Raw genomic sequence first — 15,160 nt, 5'->3', positions numbered from 1 at the left:
GGCCAGTCAGCCTTGCTATCACCCTCCAATGGTACCCCTCATCTTCGCATAGACCGTCCCACATGTGTATTTGGTTTCTTTTATAGTGCTACTCATCCCAAGTATGTACGTCAGGGTGTCGAAGTGCTTTAAATCACACACATTATATAAAGACAATGACTCATAAATGTGAAAGTCAGTGTTCTGAAGATAATGGGGCTACAAGGTGTAATCATTCTTTCATCCATCATTCAGTCTTTCACCATTCATTCATTTCACCATGTTCTTCCACCTGTGTGCCCATCCATGACCACATATATTCAACCATTTGAAAACCTATCCATCATATATCCTTCAATCCATCATTTCACTCATCCATTCCTACATCCACCCTTTGACCTATCCATCCGTACACTCGTCCATCCATTCACCCTTTTAGTCATCCATCCATTCTCCCTTTCTCTCTCCATCCCCCTTTCTCTTAGCCACCCATCAAGCCTTCCATACACTAACCCACCTATACACTCATGAATCCATCTATTGTCCCATCACTTATCCATCCTCTCTCTCATCTATCCTTCCTCTCATCTATTCACCGTTTCACTCCTTCACTCCTCGACCCATCCTTTTGTCCTTCTACCCTCCCTTTCACTCACTCATCCATCAATCCCTACATCCACCCTTTCATTTATCTGTCCATCCACTCTTTCAATTATCAATCCATCCATCCTTTCACTCATCCATCCAACCATTTACTCGCACATCATCCACCATTCCACCCATACATGCATCTATTTACCTTTTCTCTCATCCATCCTCCCACTCACCCATCCATCCATCCTTTCTCTCATTATCCATCCATTCACCCTTTCACTAATCCACTCCACCAGCCACTTTCACTAACTCACGCACCCACCATTTCATTAATTATGTTCTGAGCTTTGGTCTGCTGGTCAGAGGTCTAAGTTTTCTCTGGGACTAAAATCGTTTGGGTGTTTTCAAACCAGCAGGATACTTGCCTAGGGCCCCTCCTCCTTTCAGGTGGGGCCCTATTCAGCCCAAGACCAATAAGCATATATAAAACTCTGGGGCCTGTCCACAAACGGGGACAGTCATTTCAGCTGCAGTGGGAATCAGGGGGTCTTTTCTGCCATGAAAAGGAAAACAAAGTAACTGAACAGTCCACGGTAGACCGTCTGTGTGTTTGCTTTCGGTTTCATAGCAGAGGAGACTCCCTGCCTCCCACTGCATCTGAACCGTTTCAGCTCTCACAATTAACCCATTCCGGGAGGGTTAGCTCTTTCCAGAAGGGAGGCAAACTTTCCCTTGAAATTAAAAAAAAAGCATGGGCACGTCGTGACCCATCCATTTCCCCTCCAACCCTCCGTGACAGCTGAACCCCCTCCATGTCCCCCCGAAGGACATGGAGGGGGTTTAGGATGGAGTGCGCCCCCACGCCCCTGAGATGGCATGGCGCGCCCCACAGATTGAAGAACACTGGTGTAGAAGGTAGAGGTAACCAAAAGTTCCAGGATTGGAACACCCTTTGGAGTCTGTGCAAGCTTACTAACTTGCATGTTTTAAGGGTTTTCACCAGCTCTTGTCTAATATTTTCCCCATACTGAGGAAGGTTCAAAAATTTACTCCTGACAATGGGAGATGTTAAACTTCTTCCAGGGTTGGGGGGGGGGGGGGGGGGGGGGGGGGGAAAGGGGTTAGAGAGAAAGTGAACCTGCAAACGCTCAACAGATTTTCACATGTGCAAATCTACACTTGCACGTTTGCTTGTGCTAGAATACAGTCGCAAATATTTTTCTATGACTAGTTTCTGGACCTACTTCTGTAAATTCATCAAAGCCATACATTTGCATTAATGCAAGGACATATACCATGGGGGCACTTATAAGATTTCTTTAATAATTGGGCCCCAAAGTAGAACTGGCGTTAACTAAGACCTTTTGGGTTTATTAAAATTCTTTCTTTATCAGCTGGCTTCACTAGGAGTGACAGCATTCTGCTCGTTCACAAGGAGAATACTGGCAAATAAAGTAGTTTTGTTTAGTGCCAGGAACTTTTATGGCAATGCTGCTTTTTGAGTCCAAGCTTTTTTTGCTTTTTGGCACTGCGCGATATAATGGTGAGTGCCCAGCAGCTCCCACACCAATAAGATTTTACCAAAACCATGCCAAGAATAGACTTGCATTCACAAAACCAAAAGGCTGACCACCCATTTCAAACCTATTGACTTTACCAATGCTAGTTTCTAATAATCTTGTTGAAACTGGTTCCACTATTTTTGTATTAAAAATATTTTTGGGAAACACTAGCATGCATCAACACACTTTCATAAATGATGCAGCAAAGAAACGGTACCTAAAATTTTACCGCAGTTTGGCAAATTCTTTTTTTCCCTAGTTGCATTTTTGTGCGTGAACATTTTATTTTGAAAGCCAATAATAATCCATCTTGCTTTCAAGCTTCTGCAAAGATTTGCATCTCATCAGAGAGCATTCTGGTAGCATTATACATAGCCTCATTCTGCTAAACTTTGAAAATGTGTGTACACATGATTAAAGTGGGACAGCTGTCAGTAGTGTAGTCCAACCTTACATTTCCATAGAACGTGCACCCTAATAAAAAAGGCTTTGCCTTACTGAACCATAAGTAAAAGTTCGAACAGTATTAACACATGAAAACAAAAATTACCTGAACTGCAGACAATGCTGGACTGGCACTTCATGATTCAGAAAAGGGGGTGGTGGTGATGGCACAATAATGCCAGACCGATGTATGAGGAAAGGAGACTGGAGAATGGTCTCCCCTGTGACTCTGGGTCCCGCGTTACAGTCTACCCCACTTGAGCTGTCGGGTGACCCTAGTAGGGATGTATGTACCTTTAACTGCTGGGTCACCTCAGTCCTGGACAAAGTTGCCCTGCTTAAAACTATGAAATCTGCCAGGAAGAAAACCCCTGACCCCTGATTTTCACTTCGAAACCGTGTGGAGAAAAGCTTATGTAAGAAGCTGGAGCGTGCCAGGCGCAAAGCCTACAATCCGGAGGCAAAGTGCGCTTACAGCACAGCTCAAAAAAAAATCCAGGGGTTAAAACATAACACTATCAGATACTATATTGTCAACCAAATAAAATCCTCTGATAATTCAGTTAAGGGACACTTTAAGAGTGTTCAAGACTTTATCAAACCGCCAACTTTGGATAGCACCATCATTCCCTCCGCTTCTTTTTGTGAGAACTTATCTATTTTCTTTCAGGAAAAAGTTAAATCTATCTGTTCCGCTTTCTCCCGGCTGGTCCTTCAACCATGCTAAAACCTGATCTAGACCCACAATCTGGTCTGAGTTTGGCCCTGAAGCATCTCTGCTAGAATTAAGTAAATGTCAAATCAGGCTCGCCCGGCTACGTTTTTTTAATTGCTGGCTGATTGGTTCAATCAGCAAATGAACCCTATTTGGAACTGCTCCCTGATGACAGGCATTTACCCAATCACCTGGGTAACAGCCTGTGTCTTGCTGATTCTGAAAAAAGCAGCCGCCGATTCAGCGGAGTTCAAGAATTTTAGACCTATCTCCCTCCTGCATGTCTCGGCCAAAATCCTTGAGAAGAAATTATCTAAATTCCTTTAGTCTAACAACTGTCTTCACAACTCCCAAGCTGGCTTTAGATCAGGTTATAGTACATAGACAGCCCTTTAGGAAGTAGCGGAAACTGTACGTGAAACCTTAGACCATGCGTGTGCTCCTAGATTTATCCACAACTGCAACAAACGATGGACAGAATGCTGAATGATTCAAACATTCTCCCCCAGTCAAGCGATCTGGGTTAAACCATAATTCTTGATTACCGATTGTTGCCTGAAATTAAATGTCGACAAAACAGAGGTATTGTTTTTTTAATGTACTCGCTCCTCTGCTCTCTGGCAGCTGTCGGAGCTAAACCCTCAACGGATCCTGGTTGATTCTGCTAGGAATGTCGGGTTTAAATTTGACACGCACCTTTCTTGAAAAGCCTACATCTGACAAGTCTCCTCGTCCTGCTTCTGGGAAAAAAAAAGCTTTGTGAAGATTCTTGCATCTGCTGCCTATAGACTGTAGGAAGACTGTGGTCCACGCTATGGTAACATCGAAGTTATACTATGCCAATAGCTTATACTTGGGTCTTCCAGCTCATCTCAAAGACTGCAAATTATTCAGAATGATGCGGCCAGACTCATTAGAAATGTGCCTTTTCATCACTGCATCTCCCCCCACCTGCAGAGTATCTATCCATTGGCTGACTGTCCAAAGGAGGATAGAGTTTAAGGCGCTAACCATCGCCTTTAAAGCTTCCAGGGATAGTGGCCCAATTTACCTGAGACAAAGACTCTGGAAAATCTCCAGCAACTTCTTAGGATTCCCCGTTTTCTAAAGCCAGGATTGGTGGTCAAGCTTTCTCAGTGAGAACCGCGTCTTTGTGGAACTCCAAGCCTGACCACCTTCTGAAAACGTTTTTAGGAAAGCATTGAAAACCCGGCTGTTCGTCCGCTTTTAGTCCACGCCTCTCTTCTTCCTCTGCTGGAATCCACTGTTAGTGCGGGGATACCTCCATTGGAGGTATCTGTGCACTGTATAAATGACCGATTGATTGATTGACCTTCCTTCCCTGCTCCAATGTATGACTGTAAACTGGCAGCCAAAGGGTATGTACTGCAACGGGTTAGGCCTACTTGTCCCAAGGACAAGATACACATGAAAACATATTGTTCTCGACCCCAAACAATATGTCCTGTGTGTTTGTTAAAGGAATGTTCCACGCCCCTGTGCAATACATCGGTTTGAAATGTTTCACTGACTAACACATTATGTAGCAACTACTGTCGAGCCAAGTGGATATGAAGGTAGACATAGACAATAATTAAAGTTGAGAGTCTGCAATTCAATCATAGAACTTCAGACAAAACGTATTGCCTTAGAAAGTAAATCAATGTACGAACTACTAAAGTTGATGAGGTGAAGAAACATGAAAGTGAAAAACTATCACAGAAATAGTTGGCAGTCATTCAATTTACTGGCTAACAGAATATTCTTAAAGCAATGTTGTATACAATGGCATAGTTACTATTGCAATTCCTTCACAGTACTCACCCCAAAAATGTAATTTGCAGGTTTGCAGACACAAGGGTGAAAGTAATATGGGAACAGAGAACATCCCATTTATACCCCAGTGAAGAAAGATTCAGGGCACCTCTCAGGAGGGGAACAAAATGGCACAATCATTACAAAGTATTTATTTTAAAAGCAGCAGTGGAGTATGTATCAAATGGAGACTGGCCCACAAATCCCTATAAACCTTCAGTCAGCATTTAATCTCTTAACCCAAAACATTTTAACGGATTTGGGGGTACACAATGGCAACGCACTTTATATAAACGTTAGAGTCCCAAACTGCAAGGTGATCAGAGGCTGAAAATAAGCCCCCCCCCCCCCCCCCCACCATCACCACCCAAACAAAAAGCAGGAAAGGATTATATCCGACTGCAGTGCACTGGAGCTGTTCCTGACCAGATGAATTGACCATGTCTAAAACATATTAGGAGTATGATGGTTGGGGTGCTTAAAAGGTGCAGCACGCCTATCATTGAGCGACTAACCACATGCAACCATTCCATTACAATACATTACTCACATGCGACATGGTTATATTGTTCCTTCTAGGGGTTTTTCATTGCATAAAATTAAATGCAGAACACCACAAGAAGCAACTGAGGTAAACAGTCTTCTAAATCTTGACAAGCGGTATGGTAGCCATACTGTTTAATATTATTAAGTAAGCCAAGTGGTAGCTGCTTCCTCTCATAGAAAAAATCTGCACCTTTGTGTTTATTTAAAACTATTTATATGAGATCCATAATCACATATGCAAGTGTTTATATTCCAGGAATTTTAACTACTCAAATCTCATAACTGAAGCCACTCCGAAATCATTACCTGATGGCGATGATCTGGGCAGTGGCAAAAAAAAAAAAAAAGGCATTTGCACCATAATTAGGAACAGTAAACTGGACGCTAATCGCTGCAAATATATAAAACATCTTTAAGTATTACAAAGAGGCATGCATGACTGGGTTCATGGACATGCGAACCCATAGTACCCATGCATATTAAAATGTACATAGATTAGGGAGGGCAGCACTATCAGGATAAAGCAGAGGCTTGATTACAAAAAAACTAATTGCAAATGGAAATACGAGTTGCTCAACATATTCTATAGAAGAAATCTATAGCCTACATATTCCACTGCAGAATAAGGACAAGTTATAAATTACACAAGATCAGTAGTTGTTTAAATGGCCTTAGGCGAGTTTTTTCAGACTACGTCCATCCAGGGATGTGGAATTCCTATAGCCCGACGCCCAGGACATATTGTTTTGGGTCAAGGGCAACAAGTTTTCATGTGTAGTTTGTCCTTGGGATAAGTAGGCCCAACCACCTGCAGCCAAAACTCTTTGGCTGCCAGTTTGCAGCACCACATTATGGATCAGGGAAGGGCATTGTCAGCAGTTGAGGTAATATTTTTGTTCATATGTTAATGCTGTTCAAACTTGTATTTATGGTTCATTATTTGAAAGCATTTACTATTAGGGTGCGCTTTCTAAGTAAATGTTGTACGTTCTGACTGCACTATTGCCAGTGGGCTCAGTATAAAAATGAATACACACATTTTGAAAGTTTAGCAATATGAGGCTATGTATAATGCTCTCCGATTTGATGCAAATATTATCTGCAGCTTGAAAGCAAGATTGATGATTCTTTGCTTTCAAAATAAAATGTTGATAAAAAAGGAAAGCGTGAAAGAAAACATTTAGCTAAACTACAGTAAAATTGCAGGTACCATTTCTTTGTAGTATCATTTAGTAACCTGTGTTGATGCATGCTAGTATTTCCCAAAAATAGTCATAATAGACTATCAGTGTAAACAGTTTCAATAAGATGATAGGAAACAAAAATAAACAAGCATTGACAAAGTCAGTAGGCCTGAATTTGGTTGTCAGCCTTTTAGTTTTGTCAATGTGCGACTTGTTCTGGCATGGTTTTTGTAAAACCTTACTGATGAGGGAGCTGCAGGGCACTAATCATTATAACAAACATTTGCAAAAGCAAAAATAGTTTTTGGTCTCCAAAAACACACACTGCCACAGTAGTTACTGGAACTGAACAAAACTACTTTGTGTGCCAATATGCTCCTTGTGAACGAGCAGAATGCCGTCTAGTCACAATGAAGCCAACCAACATGAGACAGAATTTTAATAAACACAAACAGTCATGGTCATCGCCAGACCAAATTTCAATAAACACAAAATTCATGGTCATCGCCAGACCAAATTAGGGGCCCAATTATTAAAGAAAGTCTCAAAAGTGCACCAATGGTATATGTCCTTGCATTTAAGTGCAGCTTTATTGCTTTCATGAATTCCCAAGAATTTACGGAAGTTGGACAAGAAATCGCACTCCTAAAAAATATTTGCTCATGCAAAAATCTGAGTTTGCAAGTTCTATTTCCCTCCAACCACTGTTTTCCCCAACTCTGGAAGAAGGTTTTTTTTGCCATTGTCAGGAGTAAATTTCCAACATCTCAGTTTGGGAAAAGATTAGAGAAGAGTTGTTGAAAACCCTTAAAAACATGCAAGTTAATAGGTTTGCAGACTCAAAGGGCATTCTAACCCTGGAACTATTGCTTAGTTCAGCCCCAGTATGTAGATCTGCGGAAACGTGGGAACATAAGAAGTATTCAAACGCTACTATGGTAGGAGGCCCGGCATAATCAAAGAGGCTATATCAGAACTCTTATATAATGAGACTGCTGCCATATTTTGTCACCGCACTAATGGCACCAAAGGGACAAGTGGATTTTGTTACAGGACGAGTAGATTTATGAATCAACCTGCCCCATGGACAAGTAGATATTTTATTAAATTCCACACCCCTGCTGCCATCACAGCATAATCAATTCCACCATCAATGATGCTAGACATTTGATCCTGTTAATCCAACAATTATTTACGACTTTAAGCCCTTTTATACGTGAATTATGCTCTTAGAAATCATGCCACCTTCACCAGGTTCATGCTCTAATAAAATAAGATTCACAAACCCCATATCCTGACAGGACAGGCCTTTTGGGATGCAAATGTGTAGGTAATTCAAACGAACGCTACATCAGTCTTTCGCTCAAAATAATTGCCTCAAAAAGCAAGGTCAATTCATAAAATGTTTTTTGTGTTAAACCAGCACAGTTACGGGTTACCATTTTCCTTCACATCCAAGTTGCCTAGCTTTTTGCAACAGTGCAGGCAATACTCGGCCAACATTTCTCCGATGGCCATTTTTGTTGAGCCATGTTTGACTGAGAACTATATTAAGTTAGGTCTAATTATTAGAAGTAATTTGAAATTCAAAACTTTGAATACTCCGATATTAGAAGGGCAACTAATACCATAGCCACTGTAATCGAATGCATATTGTATTAAATGTACCCAAAGCAAACTATGTGGAAGGTGGAAATCCTATCACGAAATACCCAGGATATATTTATTATCTGATGTCAAGGAAAATACGTGTTCCTTTTTAGGTTATCCACTGGAATAGGAAACTCGGCCTCAAACAGCAGAATCTTTTTGGCTACCGCCAGTCAGTAGATTTGTGCATACAAATATGGTTTCCGTTCATAATCTTTTCGGGCCAATACAACGCGTACACACGTAAACTAAGCTTACATGCATAAACAGCTTTGAGATAACTTTTTGACTCAGAGAAACCGGCAGATTTAAAAATGCATGTCATTGAAATAGTACTCAACATATTTTCACAAATATAGCAAACTAGGAGTCAGATGCACATTAAGGGGACGTGCGCTGTCCAAAACGTATACAACGTGACCAAGTGGAGAACGCAACAGTGAACAGATCACGGACCTTCAATAGGCAACTTAAGCCGTGGAGTACACATATAATCGCGGTTTATTAATGTTTTGTGGCATCGAGGTACGGAATGTGCCACATTACTTCATGGGACAAGTGTGTTTTTAGAAGGAAAACCACCAGGCATACCTTCCCTTACATAAATGGTTATTTTATAAAATTCCACAGGCATATTACTATTTACCTACTACTAAATAACTTGCTATGTCATCAATACATTAATCACACGAAGGGAGGAGAAACTGGACTTTATTGCACAAGCCATGGAACCCATATACAGAACACAAATACATCAAATCAACTATCGTATAAGTCCGCAGCCTCATTAAACTGGAAGCATTATGCAAAGATGGTAATGCCTCCATTTGCTTACATGCCATCATCAGCTGATTAGTTAACTAACCTACAGTAAACCAGTATTGAAACCTGTGCTCTAAAAACAAAAAGTAGGTCTGAAATATGATTTTTAATGCAGCTTGGAAGTTTGAGATGTAATTAAGATATTTGGTCCTATCGTCCTGTATTTTGCCTCCTTGTTGGTGATTAAATATCTACACTTTAAAATGTAGTTTCCCCGACTACTTGCCAGAATTCTTACCACACGGCTATATTACGGGTCTGAGGTTACTAATCAGTTCAGGTGAGGGCGAACTAGATCACGCTGGAACCCCTCCCAGTATAAGTGTATAAGAAGCCTAGGAAAATGTAAATATTTGTGAGGTCAAGTGCGCAACTAATTGTACTACGGGAATCCAAAAATCCTCAACATAGTATAACAAAAAATTGGCGGCGTAACAGAAATATATTTGTGACAAAAATGTCTCCGCATGAGCTATAAAATATCACTCAAAACAAGAAATACGCATACTGTACAAAAAAATAGTTAACAGAAATTCCTTCTATCACAATTCCGGGTTGTTTCATTTTGTTTTGGGGGGCGGGGATTGCAAGGCAGTTGCGTATGCGCTCTGTGTTGAAGTCGATGACGAAATCTTAAGGCAGTCGCTGCAACATTGCATGGCTAGCTTTGCAACCAAATAGAAAAGAGGGGAATTCCGAATAGGTCTTGCGGGCTTAATATACATCCCAACCACCAGACAGCAACCATGAAGTGCCATACAGAAAGAACTCAAACAACTTTTATTTTAAACTTTATTGGTCGACAACAAAATGGGCGGCTGTGGGAAGAAATACATTAGTGGCATTAACCCTGTAGGTCTAATACAAAATCAACACAAACATTTGTACTGCATTCATGAAAAGTCTGTTGTGGTTCCCTGATGTTATAATAAAATTACAAAATGAAAATTAGTTTAATTGAGCGTGGCAGAAGATCTCTATTAAAAAGGTACACTACATGTAAGAAAAGCCCGTGTACGTTGGTTCAGCCTATCGAGCAATACGGCAGGTTCATTAGGAAAAAAGGGTTGGGGCAGCATACAGACTCGCTCATTGATAGGGCTTTACCACTGCGACTACCGTTTACGTTAAGGCAAATGACTGTAGGGTACTTTTCGCCACCATGCGTGCTAATCTAATCGGCGGCGAGAGTTAAAACTGAAATTATCTTTAATCGATAATATTAACAATACAGGTGAAGTCTCAAGCAAGGAAATCGTAAACAATACTTTACGATTATACGTAAGTAGAAACAAGTAAAATTGCTACACAAAGGCTCCGTCTTGGGAAATAAATGCTGGGGTGAAACAATATTTTAAATGGCATAAAACAAATATAGTGAAAAAGGTACATATGAAAATAGGGTCCCCAACAGCGAGCTTGACCACGAAGAGCCTCTTCAGCATTATATATATTTATTGTGTGCATCTATCACCAATTGGGGATGGGGTTGTGAGTTTACATTGCAGGCCTGGGAAGGGGTGCATCAGCCCGCTGCCTGTTTTCATGGCTAAAATGGAGGCTTCCCTCTAATGGCGATGCAAGCGAGAGGGCTCACACGGTCGCCAGCTCACTGTTCACTATTAATTGTACTATAAACGCCCATGATGTACCAAGGGCCGGAGCAGTTAGGTTTCCCTTTACAACTGATGTCTAACAAGTGATTGATACTGCGGTGACGTTTTGTTGTTCTGTTATTACGGGGAGAAGGGCTGGATTTCCTTAAGGGGGGTGGCGGGGTGAACATTAATAAGGCCGGGCTGGCGCAGAACTCAGTATTTTATTAAATTGGTAGTGTCAATTTAAATGCCGGGCTGTTTTAGGAAGAGAAATACTCATTTTAGAGGCCGAAAAAAATGCGCGCACATTGTTCGTCAATTTATCAGACTGACCCCCACCCTTCGTGAGCAAGTCTACAGACTTTGTAAATTTGTGACCAACGGCCCCCAAAAGGCTGCTGCGGTCGGGCTCCCCCGTTGTCCCCGCCATTATTCTTTGTTGTGCAGTGGCGAACGAACGGAGCAGTGTCGGCAGCGTCTGTCTCCTCTGTAGACAGGCAGGGCCGGCTAGGCGGGGAAGCTTGCTGCCCCCGTCCGCCTTGGCGGCCCTTTCGCTCTCGCTCCTCAGCTCTCTTACCGGTCTCTCTTGCTGCGCCGCCGTCACTGCTGTCGTCCGCTCCCAGGATCTCGCTGGAGTTTTATCCTCTCTCTTCCCCCACGTAACACACCGCGTCAAACTACACCTCGGCCGCGTCACTCGGCTGCAGCACACAGCAGTCTGGGCGCGACGGCGAGCCTCTCCGACGGACTGAGCGACGCGGCCTCAACAGCGCCACAGCCTGCCAGCCGTGGGGGTGCACTGCGCCTGCGCATGGAGGAAAGGGCGCCCAGCCGACAAATGCCGAACTGAGCCGAACGCACGAGCGCTAGAGAGCAAGCCCTGCGGATCTGAGTCCATGGGCATTGGAGCTGCATATCAAAATTATATGCTGTTTATTCTTGAAGTTCAGTATTATTTCTTTAGACTGGTTGTTAAACTTCAGTGAATAAGTTTTAGTGATATGGTAAATTGCTATAATGTAACAACGAAGAAAAATACATGGGACCACCTAAATCTATGTTTTATTTATTAAACAGTGTATCCCATTAGAAATTTAGAATATTAATTAAAAAGCTACCAACAAATAGACGATGAGCTGAACATAAAAAGTGGATTTTTGAAAAGAGGTGATCTATTCATACCGCCTGAAGGATTAAGATTGACAATAATAAAGCTGGCCCACAAGGAATACCCAGGTAGCAGTGCAACTAGGAACATTCTGAGAATGCACTACTGGTGGCCAGGAATGGATTACGACGTAAAAAACTTAAATTGACAGTTGTGAACAGTATTTAAAAGCAGACAAACATTGGAAAATCAGTAAAGGAGAGTTACAAATGGTAAAGATCCCGAATGGACCGTGGACAAAGATTGCAATAGATTTTGCAGGGACATTTAATGTATTACAGGATGATTGAGAAAAATATAATTGTACTAACTGATTAGTATTCTAAATGGGTACATTATAAGTTTGTAAATACAGTGACAACAAGTGTAGTGATAAAGTTTTTGAAAAAAGTGTTTGCAATAGAAGGTCAGCCGAAAATCATTGTCTATGACAACTGTACCCAATTGGTGTCCAACCAAATGACTACATTTTTAGAACATGTAGGGGTCAAACAAGAAAAGACACCATTGTATAGTCCTTAAAGTAATGGACAGGTGGAGAGAATGAATACGTTTATAAAAGAAGGCATTCAGCTAGCAGTTGCTTCCAAAATGAATGTAAAAGAGTTTCTGTGCGAGAAAATAAACACATACAACAACACATCTAACAAGACAACTAAACACACACCATTTTTTTTCTAATGAGGGGGAGAAAATGTAAAGGTGTGCTTACCCCTAATTTCAATAAATGGTACAAAGATGAGGTCACACAAGATGTGATAAATGACAATGTAATCAGAGTCAAAGCGCGAATTGTTGGTAAACATTAGAAGACAAAGAGATATTCTGATGTGTCCAACAAAGTAAAAGAAAAAGAAATAGAATGAGGTGATTGGATACTGGTTAAGAAGCCTTTTAAGGTAGCAAAGGGTGAGTCAGTATTTAGCGACCCTGTTAGAGTGTGTGAAGCATCCAGGGGTGCTGTATGTGTTGAAGGAAAAGGTTGGCAAAGCAAAGACGATGTAATCAAATTAAAAAAGGGGCAAGAAAAGATTATAATGAGAGGGAAGGACGAACAAGAGAGAGGCCTTGATGATAGTATACTGGAATGGGAAAATGTATCAGAGAACCAAAGCTACCCAGACTTAGATGATAGCCTAAACATGACTATGGGGAAAGGTGTGAGGTCTAAGAAATGTAGTACGGAGAACACCATTGTAGAGACAGACCCAAATGATGGTTGCCCAGTTTGGCCGAGTGGTAGGGAAGAATCCATGAATGGACAATGTCTCGGTGACTAACTCCAATACCATGTATGCTCAGTCTAGGTCAGAAAGAGAAATCAAAGTGCCTAAACGTTTTGATGATTACGTAATTGAATGATTTATCTCATATACATGTAAGGTTCCTCTTCATGTGTTTCATTCGGGGAAAAGGGAGATGTTGAGAATGTACTAGCATTATGTTATTGTTTCCTACGTCAAATGTGTTTTCTATGTCCATCATAGCGCGTCACATAGCGTCATCTCCTAACATTCGGAGATTACTTATGTGACGTCACTAGGTTCATGGTCAGACGCTATTAGCTCTTTGCTGAGCGCTTCCTTATCTTCTGGCTCACTGTGGGCCCTTGTTACATATATAATAAACTTATCTTTCATCTACACTGGTGTCAACGATTACTTCCCACAACAGTTCTGCGAACAGCTGCCTTGACGCCTGTGGTCTTTCTTCCCTGACCCCTGGTCTCCGGATCAAACTCCTCTGTCCCAGCTCCTCATGGACGATGAGGCTATGACTTTGCTGCAGACTGCCTTTTTCCCCCCAGACTTGCTGGCTATGGCAGCCCTCTTCCTGGACTTTCGGACTTGGACCTTTGTGCTCCCCGCCATTTTCTTTTTATGACTCGCTTCTTCTTCTACCTTTCTCCTCCGCCATTTTAGCGATCTCTGACCTCCCCCTCTGTCCTAGCGACCTTTCTATTGTCTCTCCTGTTGCTTCTGACACACTCCTCCCTGTCTTACTCGTTACTATCTGCTTCCCTCTCTTGTTTGTCTCACTTTTCCTGCCATTCTCTCTCCCTCAATTGGTGCTGTGACTGCATCCGCCCTCCGACTGCATCCCCCTCTGACCCCACTTAATGGAACTCTGCTTTTCTGTATATAGAGATAACTCTAATCACTAGTATATGCAGTAGACCTTTGTACTCTCTACCATTCCTATGTGACTCTTAGAGTATATCCATCCGTATCCCTTCCCTATGTATATAGAGATAACTCTAATCACTAGTATATGCAGTAGACCTTTATACTCTCTACCATTCCTATGTGACTGTTAGAGTATATCCATTCTTTGTGTGACTTTACATCTTGTACATTTGCATTTTTTTTTCTGTTTGTATCTTTTATGTAACACATGTAATCCTTAGTCCTTATGTTTTGCAACTGGTTCTTATGTAAATCGCTCTGACACTTTCGGGTAAAGGTTGCACTATATAAAATCGCATTAAATAAAAAATAAATAAATAATGTTTAACAAAACCAGGGGCGCAACTAGACCCGACTTGTGGGGGCGGGGGCTGGGGAAGAGGAGAATGGGGGTGGGGGTAAACTCTTCAGTCAGTGGGGCGGGACAAGCATTGCAAGCATTGTAGGTGGAAATATCTTTATAACCAATATGAGGGATAGCAGTGCGAAACTACAGTTTAAACGTATTAGACAAACAATCTTATTATAAGTGAGAGACTGGATTCCATATTTATCCCTAGATTCCTCACTTAGTTTTACTTTACTTTAGAGTCATTTGTAGCGCAAACAAATCATCCCCAAGGAAATCTCTCGGCGCCTGAGAAAGAAAGGCATTATATAAAGTGTGACTTAGAAGAGCCAGGTCTTAAGCATTTTTTTTAAATTGGGGCAAATTCGGGCAGTCCCGGATTTGTTCAGGGAGGTCGTTCCAGAGTTTGGGAGCCCAATAGGAAAAGGCACAACCCCCCATTTTTACCTTCCTGATTCTTTGGCTCAAGAGCAGATTGCTGTTACTAGATCTAAGCTGACGTGCAGGCTGATACAGTTTAAGTTTATTTGTCAGATAGGCCGGTCCCA

General features: G+C 41.7%; 1 protein-coding gene across 2 annotated transcripts in view; it reads right to left on the bottom strand.

Moving 5' to 3' along the window:
• Window positions 1-11,718, bottom strand: part of CREB1 (cAMP responsive element binding protein 1) — a 282,014-nt gene extending 270,296 nt beyond the window's left edge. The window contains exon 1 of one of the 2 annotated variants that reach the window (XM_086955326.1): window positions 11,487-11,718. The gene's annotated coding sequence lies outside the window, so the exon portion shown is untranslated. The remainder of the gene's footprint in view (window positions 1-11,486) is intronic. The other variant, XM_086955325.1, reaches the window with a different exon arrangement.
• Window positions 11,719-15,160: the final 3,442 nt, after the last annotated feature.

Source organism: Lissotriton vulgaris, chromosome 2_1 (genome assembly GCF_964263255.1).
Source record: "Lissotriton vulgaris chromosome 2_1, aLisVul1.2, whole genome shotgun sequence".
Taxonomy (NCBI): domain Eukaryota; kingdom Metazoa; phylum Chordata; class Amphibia; order Caudata; family Salamandridae; genus Lissotriton; species Lissotriton vulgaris.
Note: the sequence above shows the minus strand (reverse complement) of the source record. Positions and strands in the feature narration are given on the sequence as shown.